Source organism: Marmota marmota, unplaced genomic scaffold (assembly GCF_001458135.2).
Source record: "Marmota marmota marmota unplaced genomic scaffold, marMar, whole genome shotgun sequence".
NCBI classification, from domain to species: domain Eukaryota; kingdom Metazoa; phylum Chordata; class Mammalia; order Rodentia; family Sciuridae; genus Marmota; species Marmota marmota.
This window is the reverse complement of record NW_026000082.1, coordinates 16,807,979-16,821,893: the sequence shown is the minus strand read 5'-3', so window position 1 is coordinate 16,821,893 and position 13,915 is coordinate 16,807,979. Positions and strand designations below refer to the sequence as shown.

Below are 13,915 nucleotides of genomic sequence, written 5' to 3'. Positions count from 1 at the left end.
GGAGGATGGGAAAGGCAGCGGAGCACAACAGACACTAGTATGGCAATATGTAAATCAATGGATGTGTAACTGATGTGATTCTGCAATCTGTGTATGGGGTGAAGGTGGGAGTTCATAACCCACTTGAATCAAAGTGTGGAATATGATATGTCAAGAAATTTGTAATGTTTTGAACAACCCACAATAAAAAATTAAAAAAAAAAGAAAATAAAGTGTTACAAAATATTTATTATTAACAAGGATGGAAGGAGGGTTGGGTCTGGTAGGGCTGAGATCCACAGTTCTAATATTATAAGACACATACAGGAAAAACAGGAGTGAAAGTTCCAGACTTCTCCTGATGAGGAGGACCTGTTCCTGTCATCCTGACAGCCTCCTTTACCCTGAATTGTGTTAACCAATTCTGCAGTTCCCCTTTAGATTTTAGTAAGTATTTTTAAAAGGCTATCAATAAATCTGGTAACTTCCAGACTAGAGTGGCTTAGGTGTCAATGAATCTGACAATGGATCAGAAAACCTTACCCTAAGGAAAAACAAACAAACAAACAAAAAACAAGAAAAACAACAAACCAGAGATTGCAAGGGACTGGAGGTGTTAACCTTGTAAATGTGATTTAGGAATAAGCAAAAGTGGAATGCGGAACTAAACACTCTACTTTAGATTCTGATGGGCTAATGGGGAGCTGGCTGGTTGTGAGTGAGAGAGGAAAGCTGGGGTCTCTGGTCAGGTACTTGGAAAGTCACTTCCAAAATACCAGGGTGCAAATAAGATACCTTTTTTTCCAATTGAATAATCAAGTTCCCCTTTGCTTCACCTTCATAGGAGATATTTTATTTTCTGGAATTTCAGCATGTCTTTTTTGAGTTCTCCCTTCATTATGTGTTTTTCTAAGAGTCAAATGCAAAAGGTTCCCTTGAGCGTTTTCAGCCACCTTGAGGAAGAACACATTCCCGAGTTCCACTCCTGCTGTTGCGTCTTGCTCCCACACGGTGGCACTGTTGGAGACACTCAGAGAGTAAAACGATGCTGCTCGCGGGCTGCGGAGCTGCCAAACCACTGCCAAGGTTCTTTGAGCAAGGATAACCCTAGCGCAAAGAGCCACCCTTTCCGCCCTCAAGTTTTCAGTTTTTAGTACTTGCTCTTTCACAACTTTTCCAGGAAGCAGCTTTCTGCAAGATTTTAGTCGCTTCTCAAGGCATAAGCCAGCCCGTTTGCCCTGTGACTCTGGGTCTGACTCTTCACACAGCCAAACCTCTGTCCCTCCCCTTTCCCTAGTGGTCCCCTGGTGTGTGGCAGCTTTTCCTCTTGAACTCTCAATTTTTACAGAATCTCATTCTCCCCACTTCCCAGACTGTTTTCCCTTCCTTCCACAGTTCTATGGCTGCTTGTTCTGAGACGCGGCTTTCAGTGTCTCCTGCTGTTCCATTATGATTACATAAAAATCCTACCTCTGGCAAAACATCTTCTGTAGTGGGTACTTCTGTAGTAGGTACTATTATTTTAGGGAGAGACACAGAAAGAATTTTAAAACCCAGAGCTCTATCTATAATGTCTACCTCAAGAGGTAGTAGGCTCTTCATCTCTAGAAATACCTAAAATAGACTGTTGAGTACCCCTCAGACCCACCAATATCCCAACAGGTGTGCAGGACAATATACCTTATGCCATCGTGATGGTGTGGCTCAGAAAGGACAAAGTTTGTACTAACAGTCAAACTCCCTGGCCCCCCAAATATGCCCACTATCACAGTTTCCCCCTCTTTTGTTGAAACTAATGAGTCACGATTGGAGTAATGTTTTTCTGTGACTCCAAAACCATTTTGCTTAATGAGGTACTAAGTCTTTATAATTAGGCCCAGAAGGAAACGAGGACGTGGCCCTTAAGAGCAATAATTATTTCAGTTATTTATGGTAATAAAAAATTGAAAATAGGAATTCTTCCTCAGAATGCGACTATTTATTCTTTTACATATTGCCTAACAGGCAATTACCCTATTAAAGCGGCGTTTTGTTGCTAAAGACATTAATTGAAATGTAAATTAAATGTAAATCAGCTAATTAAATTGATATGTAATGAACTTGTCAGGCGGGCCTCTCTGATCAGATGCATTTCACTAATAAACAAGCATTGCAGCCAGCCCAGCACACAACTGGGGCAAAGGGTGCCTGAGCTGTGGAGGAAGAAGGGAGGGTCCACGCTGCCGGGAACTTCAGGAAGAAAGGGGAATAGTTTGGTCAGGCCCTTGGAAACATGCTTTCCTTATGACACCTCACCGGGCCTCATTTTCATTTTGTCAGATATGATGTTCCAGATGCAAGCGCGAGAAAATTCAACTCTAACTGGGTCATGTAAATGGAACATCCAGAAGTAGGATGAGCCTTGGGAGGTGACTCCTGGGAGGCAGCTCCATCACTCTCTGAGTCAGTCTGCGGTGTGCTCCTCCCTCCCTGGTTGTCTTCATCTTTAGGTTGGTATCTTATGGACCACCCACTGATCACACAGGGGGGCAGAGGCACTGTTTCCATAATCACTGATGTGAAATGTTGAGGCTCATGCCAACTGAACCAGGGTGGCTCTGCAGCTGGTATGCACTGATAGAGCTGAACCAGTTGCTCACACTGTGAAACACTTGGATATGGGAGGCAAATAGCTACTTCTTTACTTTTTCCTCAGATATCTATTCCCTACCCTGGCCTCTCAGGCTTCTCCCCCCCCCCCCAACCCTGCAGACAACTTCATGTTTCAGTAAGGAAAGGATCAATGCCTAGTGTAAATGAGGTCTTTAGAATCCTGCTCTTGTGTCTTGGCTGGCTCCCATTCTGATTGGTTGGTGCCCTTGGGAGGCTGGTTGCCAAGTAATATGAAATTTTCCCCTGTATTAGATCATTCCTAAACCGATTCCTGTGACCAGCGAAATCCAATTTGTAGATTAGCTACACTCTTAAATTTACCTTGGGCAAGTGGGAAGAAATATTCTTAATTACTCTAGACTCCAGATTCAGTCTAAAGTTATGATCCTCAAACTTGAATGTGCATCAGAATCACCTGGAGGTCTTGTTAAAACACAGATCGCTGAGTGCCACTCCCAGAGCTTCTGATTCAGGGGCAAGTCCTGAACCTCTTTAGTTCTATCAATTGCCAGGTGAGACTGAGGCTGCAGGGCTCCAGAGCACAGGTAGAACTATTGCTTTGGGGTCTTTGCCACTCTTAAGAAAATTGAAAAGGCAATCATCCAAACCATTTTCTGTGTTGGGGAGTTCAGACAAGGAAACTGGTTAAGAAAGGCGGCTTTGAGCCAGGGATCAGCAAACCGTGGGCCACGGGTCAAATCCAATCTATTCTACGTTTTTATAAAGTTGTTTCAGAACTCACCCTTGTCCATTTGTGTATGGATTATTTATAGCTGCTTTCATGCTATGGCTGGCAGAGCTGAGTAATTGGGAAAGAGATCTTATGGCCTGCAAAGCCTAAAATATTTACTAACTGACTCAATAAAATAATAAAATATTTACTAACTGACTCAATAGAATAAAAAAATTTTTTTCCCAACTTCTGTCCTCTATCAAGTCCACCTTTGGAGTTTAAAGTGAGGGTAAATCTCATCCATCAGCCTGGCTTCTTTGTAAATAAGATGAGTAGAATGAATAGAAAGAGAACAATGTATCACATGGATATAATAATCCCTGTCGTAATGAAAGCTTTTTATTTTCTGACCAAAGCGTTAGTTAACACAAGTATTTGGAAGAAGCAAACAAAAAGGTTTCTCTAGCATCATGGATATGGGGAGACTGCATAACTATTCTTTCTTTTTTTTAATTTTACATGTAATGTTTTCTTTTTTAAAAAAAATATTTATTCTTAAGTTTTAAGGTGGACACTATCTTTATTTTACATGCCTCGTGCATGCTAAACGAGTGCTCTACCACTGAGCCACAACCCCAGCCCCATGCATAACAATTCTTAGTACAGTTTGCTTGGGCCGCCTCAGAGACCTGTTGATCAGAATACTGAACTCTCAGTCAAGTCTACAAATCTGAGGAATCACCAAGATATCCGAGGGGTATCCAAGGCTTCTACCAGCCTTTCTGTGTTTAATACTTCTTAGCCAGTTTGGCACTGGATCTTATCAATATAAGACAAATCTGAAAGCAATCTATTTAAACAACATTCACTGAACACCTTCTACAAATAAGAACTATTCAACACACTAGGGATTTAGTATTGAACAAAATCGATCACTTTATAGTAAAGTTCAACAATAGTTAAGCCTTGTCTATGTTCATGGAGCTTTTAATAAGTCTTTTAGTGGTTACCCTTTTAAAAAGTCTTTTCTGTATTTGTAAAACATGACACATCCTTGTAAAGAAATAGACATTTCCAGCATCCTAGGACCACCCCCCACCCCGAACCTCCTACACCTGTGATCCTCTCGCCAAACTCTCTCCTCCCCTTAGAGGAAACTGTTACCCTGACTCTCTTGCTTTGTTTTATACTTTTACCACATAAATAAGCATACCTAAATAATTTAATTTAGATTCTCCTGTTTTGTGATTTTATGCCATTTTAATCACACATTATTTATTGGTTTTATCTTGCCATTTTCAATCAGCAATGTATTAAGATTTATTCATATTATTGTGAGTAGCCACATCAATGTTGAGCTATAGTTTGTCATGTGGATGTACCACACTTTATTTATCCACCCCATAGTTGGTAGATAGTCAATTTGTTTCAGTTAGAGGCTATTTCAAACAATATTGCTCTAAGCATGCTTATACATGTCTCTCAGTGCACTGAGGCATGATTTTCTCTGGGATATGTGCCCAGGAGTGGAATTGCAGGGTCATAAGCATAAAAGTGTTCTCAACTGTATTACAGAATGTCAAATTGCTTTCAAAATCACACAAGTGCACCAATGAGCATATAGCAGGAGAATTCTAGTTGCTCCATATCCTTGCCAACACTTGTTACTATTAGGCTATTAAATTCTTGCCAATCTAATTTTTAAGATTATTTAATTGTGGCAAGAACACATAACACTTGATCTACTCTCTCAGCAATTTTTAAGGGTATAACACATTATTTTCAACTAGACGTACAATGTTGTACACGAATCCCTAGAGCATTCATTTGCTTAACTGAAACTTTTCTGCCTATTGATTAGTAACTTCCACGCACCCTCCTCACAAACCCCAGTGACCACTACTCTACTCTTTCATTCTATGAATCTATTGTAGATGCTGCATATAAGTGGGATCATGCAGTATTTGTTTTTCTGTGACTGGCTTATTCCACTTAGTATAATGCCATCAAGGTTTTTCCATGTTGTTACACATGCAAATTTTCCTTCTGTTTTAAGACTGAAGAGTACTCCATTGTATGTCTATGCCACATATCTTTATTCATCTGTCAATGGCTATTTGGGTTTTTCCAGCCCACAGCTATTAGAATAGCACCACAATGAACACAGGAGCACCAACATGGCTTTTTTTTTTTTTTTTAATGGAGGCTAAGGAAGCCAGAATACATTGAGTTCCAATCCACGTCCATATCACAGTAGACCGCATCTGGTTATTTCTTTGAGATCCAAGTACATAACTGAGATGGATATACATTCGTTCCTTGAAATGACATGAATCCTATGTTTGTTTCATGTGGAAATAGTCATTATGGTAGGAAAAGGAATGTGCATACTTACTAAATTGTACTCCATCTCAGCAAGACAATAAATTAAAATCAATATTGACTATAGAATTAGAAGACGTAAGGGTGATAATCCCCATTATATTCCCATTTAATCCAGCATTCTGAAATGTGAATATGATCAGATGATTATGGTGGAAGAAGGTGTACTGCCATGAATGTATCCAAATGATCACTTAATTACAATTATACATGATGCCATCTATTTACTAGAACACATCAGAACAACTTCTGACATTTGGGCTATTGTTCTGCTAAATGTATTCTTTTAATCCCCACCATAGAAAAAAAAACAGAAGCAGGTACATTTGGGACAGCAATACCTATTCAGTCCTGCCCAAGAGTTACATCACCTCTTGAACTCTCTACAATATGGTCTGGAGGGGATTTGATTGCTCATAGGTCTATAGAACATCCTATTGGTCCACCATATTTCTAGCATTTTGGTAATTGGATCAGAAGAGCGATAAATGTCAAGGAGTCTGAATGACCCGATAAGACACATGTATGCTGGAGTAGACCAGGGAATCACAGTGCTGGCAGAGTAGACGGTACCGCCACCGTCAGTTGGCATTGGGTGTTCAGGGAAAAGGCATTGAAGACAATACACACAAACAGCATCCACGGAAGGAAAAGCTAGTACAATAAATCCAGAGTAAATAAGGTGTGCTTGAGAAACAGGTAAAGGGCCAATGTGACTGGAATGTGAAGGTAAAGGGAGCATGTGGAATGAGTAAAGGTTTGAGAGGTGGTGAAGGACCAATCTATGAAGGGTTATAAATGCCCAGCTGAAATATGCAATCTTGATCTAAACACAAAGGCCTGCTCTAAAGTGTTAATACTAGAGAGAAGCAGATGAATTTAGGGTATATTTTTTAGGTCTATTATTGCATTAGAAAGGATCAAAAAGGAGGCATCAAGAATAACAACAAAATTGTTGGCCTGAGACACTGCAGAGATTGTAGTGCCATTTGTAGGTAGGAAAGATGGAGGAAGGGATCAAATAAAATGTGGAAATTAAAGATTCTGTTCAAATCTGAGATACCTGATAACCAATCAACTATATGAATCTGAATTTGTGGGATGGTGTTAGACTAGAGATAAGGATCTGGAGTCCTTAGCACATTGTGGCTTTTAAATAAAATCTTTGAGACTGGGGAATATCTTGATGGTTAGAGGCAATGTCAAGGTCTTAAAGAGCTTGGGCCTTGAAGCCAGACTGAAGTGAGTTTGAATCCCTATTCTTATTAGCAATGTGGGAGTCATGGATTGTTGCTCTTGTGTTTCCTCCTCCTCCTCCTCCTCATTTTTTTAGTTGTAGATGGACACAATGCCTTTATTTTATATTTATTTTTATGTGGTGCTGAGGATCAAACCCAGGGCCTACATGTGCTAGGCAAGCGTTCTACCACTGAGCCACAACCCCAGCCCCCAGCTTCTTATCTCTAATAAGGGAACTGTAGTCTCCTCCTCTCAGGGTTATTGGGAAACTAAAGAATATGTAAATATTTGACATTAGTAGTAGAAATTTGAGATGTTGGCAAGACCATTTACTCAGTGAAAGCCATTTGAATTATAGCTACAGTGCCTAGGTGAAAGCATTCTAGTTTCATAAAAAATCTTTGCAGTGTTAACTCACATTCCATACTACTAACAAATAAAATCTAGATAAATGTTTATACAGGTGTGGACCAGGGTGGAGCAGGGTATGAATAGCTCTGTGCAATCAGTTTACATTAGCTTTTCAGTGGTTGGTGAAACTAAAAACATCTTCAATGGGAGAGAACAAAGATGTGGTGTTAGGGAATAAACATGGATTTTTGTAGTCGAATCTGTTGGTCTTGACCTTACCTTACAGGTGAAATTAAGTTGTGTGGGAGGGCTGCAGCAGGGCCCACTTCTGTCTGGAACCTTGTTGGCATGAGCAGCCCACACTGACTCCTTCAGGATCTGAATATTTAATAAATATGTCAATTGGTATCTTTGTCATTTTTACTTTAATGCAGTTCGTCAGGAACTTAGCATTGAGGAGCCCTTGAATTGGAAGCCTATGGAGCAATTAAACCCCCTCCTTAGGGAATCCAGACCTGGAGACCATCAGTGCATAGAGATGAGCAATTGTATATTTGTCTCCCTCTTGCCAGAAAAATGGAATGCTCCCAAGTTCATCAAGGACTTAGACTGTATTTCAATGAGCCATGTGTATATTGCATATTATGTAATTAATCGAGAAAACTATTCATCTCACAAACTCGGGGAACTGGCCCATCTTCTTTTAATGTCTTTTAATTAGCTATGACCAGGAAAGCACTGAATGTCTGCCTGATATAATTTCTACCCATCTGTTGGGAACAGTCAGTAAAGCTGAGCAGACAATGGCCTTGCTGAGAATCAAAATGTGGGTACCCCATTCTGTGGACACCCCCCCATTCTGTCCTCTCTAGACAGGGTTTTGAGTCAGATATGGCTGATAGCATTATCCCCATCAGATCCTGGGTGAGCTCACGAAGGGCACAATCCCTGGAGTTAGGCACATCTGTGTTCAAATCTTAGCTCTGGTGACTGTTCTGTGGCCATAGTGTCCCCTCTTCATGCTTCCTTTGCCCACATGGCTGCAGGAAATGCTGCCCAACTTCTGGCTGACAGCACCTGTATTTATGTGGCTACCAAAGCCTGCTTTGCATCCCCCACACACTCCCTACCTGCTTCTAACACACAGCAGTCAGAAGTGACAGGAATCAACACCCCTTGACTGCGACGTCAACCAGATTGACAGAGGTTAGTGAAAAACACCCAGCTCCCTCACTCCTCCTGTGGGATAATTCTGAGACATGAGCTCTACAGTGGCTCCCAGAGTTGCCTAGCAGGGAACTCTGCTTGTCTACAATGGGAACTTGCTTGCTAATGAACATTTCACGGTTGTCCACCTTCCTCATCTAACCTTTCCATTTTACTCCCAGTTTTTCTTGAGCTTTCTTACTTAAATAAGTCCCTGGTACTTGGGTCCCTATTCAAGATCTGTTTCTGGGGAACTCAAACTAAGATAATGACCTTTGACAAATCCCCTCTGTTCCTCAGGTTCTTAATCTATAGAAAGAGAATAGGTTCAGGAAATCACCTCACAGGTTTGTAGGACAATTTAAAGGAAATATTGCATGTAAGGGTTCGGTAGAGTTGGGTTCATACCAACATAATTCTTTTTTAATGTTTTTTAAAGTGTATTTTCAGTTGTGGATGGACACCATAACTTTATTTTATTTATTTTTTTTTAAGTGTGGTGCTGAGAATTGAACCTAGAGCCTCACACACGCTAGGCAAGCTCTCTACCACTGAGCTATAACCCCAGCCCATATCAGCATAATTCTTAATGGCAAAAAAATTGGAAGTGATCTAAATGTCCAACAAGAGAGAATGAATAAATAAGTCAGGTTTTATCTGTATTAAAAAATTATTACATGATTAGTAAAAATTAATATACTCAAATATATTCAGTGGCAATAAAGAAATGTCCATGACAACTATATTGCAAAATCCAACTAAGGATCTCTGTGAAGAAAATGATCTAAAAATATAAAGTTGTTTTGTTAAAAACATAAAAATACAGAAAAGTTACCTGTTTCCTGATAATGGTAAGTTATTTATGCTTGTCTCATTTTTCAAATTTTTCCCCAAAACAGCATTATGTTCTTAATCAGGAAAAAAGAAATGCCCGCCCGTGTCTCATAGAAATTGGTCCCAAGAGTTAAAGTTCAATAAAAAATTAAAATGACTAAACACAAAATATGCACTAAGTTTCAAACACTGCATTTTTATCTTCCTTTTCTGCTGGTCCAATGCACTCATAATTAAAAGGACAGTCAGCTTTCATGCAGTATCAGAGTGGACAGTGAGCAGGGCAAGGCTTCACGGAGGCCTAAAGAGTATCTAAATCCAAGGTCCTTTGAGTCCCAACTTCTGGCTCCTGGCTCTCCTGGGCTTTTCTGAAACTACTTTTCTTCACAATCTATGTTCAGTTGCTCTTCTGGCCCATTTACGGTGTCAATTCCTAGCCTGAGTGCCTTCTCGAGCCAGCTCTATCCATAGGCCCAGCACTGATGGCCCCTTTGACTCAATTCTAGATTAATTTCTTCTGAGGACTTCTTGACTTACCTTCCCCTATCCCAAGTTGATTACCCTATACATGAAACCTCAACAAATAATCTCAGATAACCTCAGCAAATAATCACAGGGTACTTAACACTATGCAGGCCCTGTGCTAGATTCTTGAGGCGCAGAGTTGGTTCAAATATTGTCCCTTCCAAACTTTCCAGACATGGGTGGGCAAAGACACTCATGCTCACTGGCCCTCCTGCGCCTGTAGAAAGCAGTCACTTGTGCTACATGCCCCACATCATGTCAGCTCACCTGATTTCAGTGCAGCATGGTGGTCAGTTCCATGCACTTGGCCAGCGTCCCTTATCATGTGGATCTCAGCTGTCCCAGAGATCAGCCTTGTAGAAAAGAAACCCGGAAGTAAGGGGGAATTTATGGCCACACTCAACTCTGAGGAATGCTTTTTACACAATTGCTAAGAAAGTCCTTAGAGGGGTGGAGGCCCTTTCTCCCTCAGTGGTAATTGGCTTATTAACCCACACTTTACTGGTTTTTCTCCCTGCTCTCACTTCTGCTCCTCCCTTACCTCTGTTTCCTGGTATCACCTGGGGAACTACTTGCCCTCATTCCACTCTCTACTTGTGTAAGAATCTAAGATACCATGGTAGGCATTACTAATGGATCTGTGAATGCAACAACGATATTCTGAGAAGGGAGAGGACACTGCTGCAGGTAGAGAAATGACCTGCTGTTGACGAAGAAAGACACTGTCAACTCATTATCCATTTAAAATGAGAGACAGCTTCCAAGTGTATGCCAGTGTGTTGGTATGGCTGACAACCTTAGAAATGCTAAGCATCGGAGTAACATGGCTGTGATAGGAATAATAGCTACCCTCTGTGAGACACTTCACTTGCTAGGGACTTTATTCATGTCATCTTATTTATTCCTCACAACCCTCCTAATGATCAGGCATTGATTAATGCCATCTTACAAATGAGGAAACTGAGATCCAGAGAGATGGCTCAAGGTCACGTGGTGGCAGAGCAGCACTCGCAGCTGGGTCCATCAGACGCAGAGTCCACGATCTTGTGCTCATATCTCTAAGTGAATCTATTACAACATCCATCAAGCGCCCCAATTCTCCCCAAAATTATACTGCACATCCTTGAAACCCACGAGAAGGGGTGCAGGGCAGCCATGGCTGTCTGTACAGTGAAGGTCTAGTAAATAATGCACAAGACTTTTATTATTAACCAACACTTAGATAAAACACAGTTTTATTTATTCTGTCTGGCAGATCAAATGTGCTCCAAAGGTACCTATTACACTGTGATGTTAATTAGGTCCGAAGTGCTGCACCTCTTGTATGCAAATTTCGCCATGTCACCTGCAGGTCTCATCTCTCCTGAGGTCTCTGGTTCAGCATCAGGTCTGAGGACAGAGAAAATCTTTGGAAGGCAGGAATCAGCACCCGTGTTGCTGAGCTGAGTATGACACTCTATCTCTAAGAAAACTGAGAATTAGGGAGACTTTCCTAAAGTTATGTTGATGCCAGGAACAGGGTGGGATTAGATTCCAGATATTTTTCCTTCTACTTTGGGCTTTTTGTTTTCTTACTGTTGCTGGGAATAAACCCAGGACCTTGCCCACAGGCATGTGCTCTACTGCTTAGCTATATCCCCAGGCTTCAGTTGGGGGCTTTTCTTAACGGATTGTTTCTAGGCTTCCAAATTCCTGTCCCTTTCCCCACTGTGTGATTGTACAATGGACACATGCAAAGTGCTTGCTTCTAGGAGGAACCCAGAGAACTTTAGTTCTTTCTCCCCACTACATCCATTTTTTCTGAAGTTCCTTTAAGTAATCCTCTGATTAAGGAAGAGCAATCATTCTTAATTCCATTCTACAGGTGAGGAAATTGAGGTTCAAAGAGAGGAGATGACAGCAGCTAATCAGGCTTAAAATCCGGCTTCTGAATTAGTACTTTTTTGAACAAACTGCATGGCCTCCCTAAGGATGAATGAATAAAAAAAATAAAAGAAGGAATGAATGAATATTAAGCTTACTAAAGAATGAATTTAAACCATGCACTATTAATAAAGCTAAATGTCTGAAAGTTCCCACTCCATGCAACTGTTTTTCAAGAAAGTCAGAATCTCAAGCTCCTTGGAGTTACTCTGTGGGCCAGGGCAATGAAGTATTCATTTCACGATCATGCACGCTACACTTTCAACCACCAACCAGCTCTCAGCCTAGTTTACAGCAGGGCCTCAAAGAGTGCTTCTGAAATCGAGCAGCAATGAATACCCTGGAACCACTGGATTCCAGCACTTGGGGAGCAGTTTGGGGGAGGATTGGGAACATTATGAGCAGCATCTTTCCTCTTTGTAACACTGTACCAGGCATCATTTCCCAGCATTGAGTCAAAGCAAGTGTGAAGGAGAGAGAGAAAAACAGGCAGGAACACAAGGCTGAAATGGAGGTAAGAGACCTCAGCAGGAGAACACCTGGGGATCGAAACCAAACGGGGGTTTGTGGTGAGCTCCCCATCTCAGAGGGCCTGGCCCAGCAAGGATCAGCCTTCACTGACATTGGGAAGGAGGAGATATGGCCCTGACATCCTGCCTGGCACAGTCCCAGGGAGACTGGGGCAGAGGGGGTGATCCATTAATATGGATGATATGTCAAGAAAGTAGACAGAATTTCAAATAGAAACTTAACCCAGGACCTCTGATTATGAGTTGATGTAAAAATGTGCTTAGAATCAATAATGATCTGTCATCTAAGACTCAGTAATGCACATACACAAACATCACAGCCATGCAAACTCATATATTTTCACACACAAATATAAAGAAGTTACTCATAAAAGATGCACACATGCTGCAAAATTACTAGTATACACACACACATATTCACACACACACGCTCACATCCATCATAGTCATCTTTTTCACCTCTTCTAGTGCTCCTCTCCTTCTTTCCTTTTACTTTTCCTCTTTGTTTTTTCCTCCCACATATGCTCTTTGCCTTTAAAATGTCATGATTTCTTACACGGGCCTGTATGCTACGTTTTACTTCACTTTTCCCAGAAGTTTGAGGAGTTGCTTTTATTTGTGAATTTCTGAAGGAAAAGAAAGGGCTGTCAGCATCATAGCAATGTTTTGCTCCCAGCAGTCATCCCCCGACTCCTCCATCCCCCTCATCCTCAGCAGAAGCAGAAATCAGTGCATGGCTACTTTCTCCCTGGTCTTGTGCTAGATCCTAGGGCCCTGGAAATGAACAAGACTCCCCTTTTCCCTTCTCTACTCATCTGAGCCTCAGAACGCTGCAAAACTGAGTTGGGAAAGCAGAGCTGATACACAGGAAAAGTGAAATAGTACATCCGTAGCTAAGTATCAAATGACATGTCTGGACGATGGTTTTCTAGAAGCTCAGAGGAAGTGCTAACTATGAGGACCAGAGTAGCCAGGGAAGACTTCATGGAGGGGTCTTGAAGGTTAGGAATCAGAGCAGCAGATGGACAGATGCCTGGCAAACACAAGTGTTTAGTAAATTTTGTTCAATTAATTAATGACAAAATATGCTAGGTTAAAAGCAGGACATGAATAAAATGGGAGCCTTTATGGGATCTCAGAAGAAGGGGAGAAAATACTGAGAAATATTTTTCAAAATACTATAACTTCCTCATGCATCCTTTCATTTGATCTTACAATATTCTTGGTTGAGGATTATGTCCCACATCAAAAAGCAAGAAGCTCTAGGGGGTTTGTGGTGAGCTCCCCATCTCAGAGGGCCTGGCCCAGCAAGGATCAGCCTTCACTGACATTGGGAAGCTCTAGAGTAACTCCATCCAGGGCAAGAAATTCACTTTATGTCACTTGGCCATGAATTTTCACCCACAAATATAAAGAAATTACTCATAAAAGATGCACTCATAATGCGAAAAATACTAGTATGTATGCATGTGTGCATGCGCACGCGCGCGCGCGCGCGCACACACACACACACACACACACACACACATGCTCCAATTCATCATAGACAATTTATTTCTTTCATTCTTCCTAGTATCTCTCCACCCTGCTTTCTATTTTTCTCTCCCATGGATGCTCTTGG

General features: G+C 41.3%; 1 long non-coding RNA gene across 2 annotated transcripts in view; it reads right to left on the bottom strand.

The window, feature by feature from the left end:
• The window catches only part of LOC125620392, a 33,064-nt gene extending 20,964 nt beyond the window's left edge, over positions 1-12,100 (bottom strand). For both annotated transcript variants that reach the window (XR_007352020.1, XR_007352021.1), the window contains exons 1-2: positions 10,109-12,100; positions 7,556-7,654 (exon numbers count right to left, since the gene is read on the bottom strand). This is a non-coding gene — a long non-coding RNA (uncharacterized LOC125620392). The remainder of the gene's footprint in view (positions 1-7,555; positions 7,655-10,108) is intronic.
• Between the last annotated feature and the right edge of the window lie 1,815 nt (positions 12,101-13,915).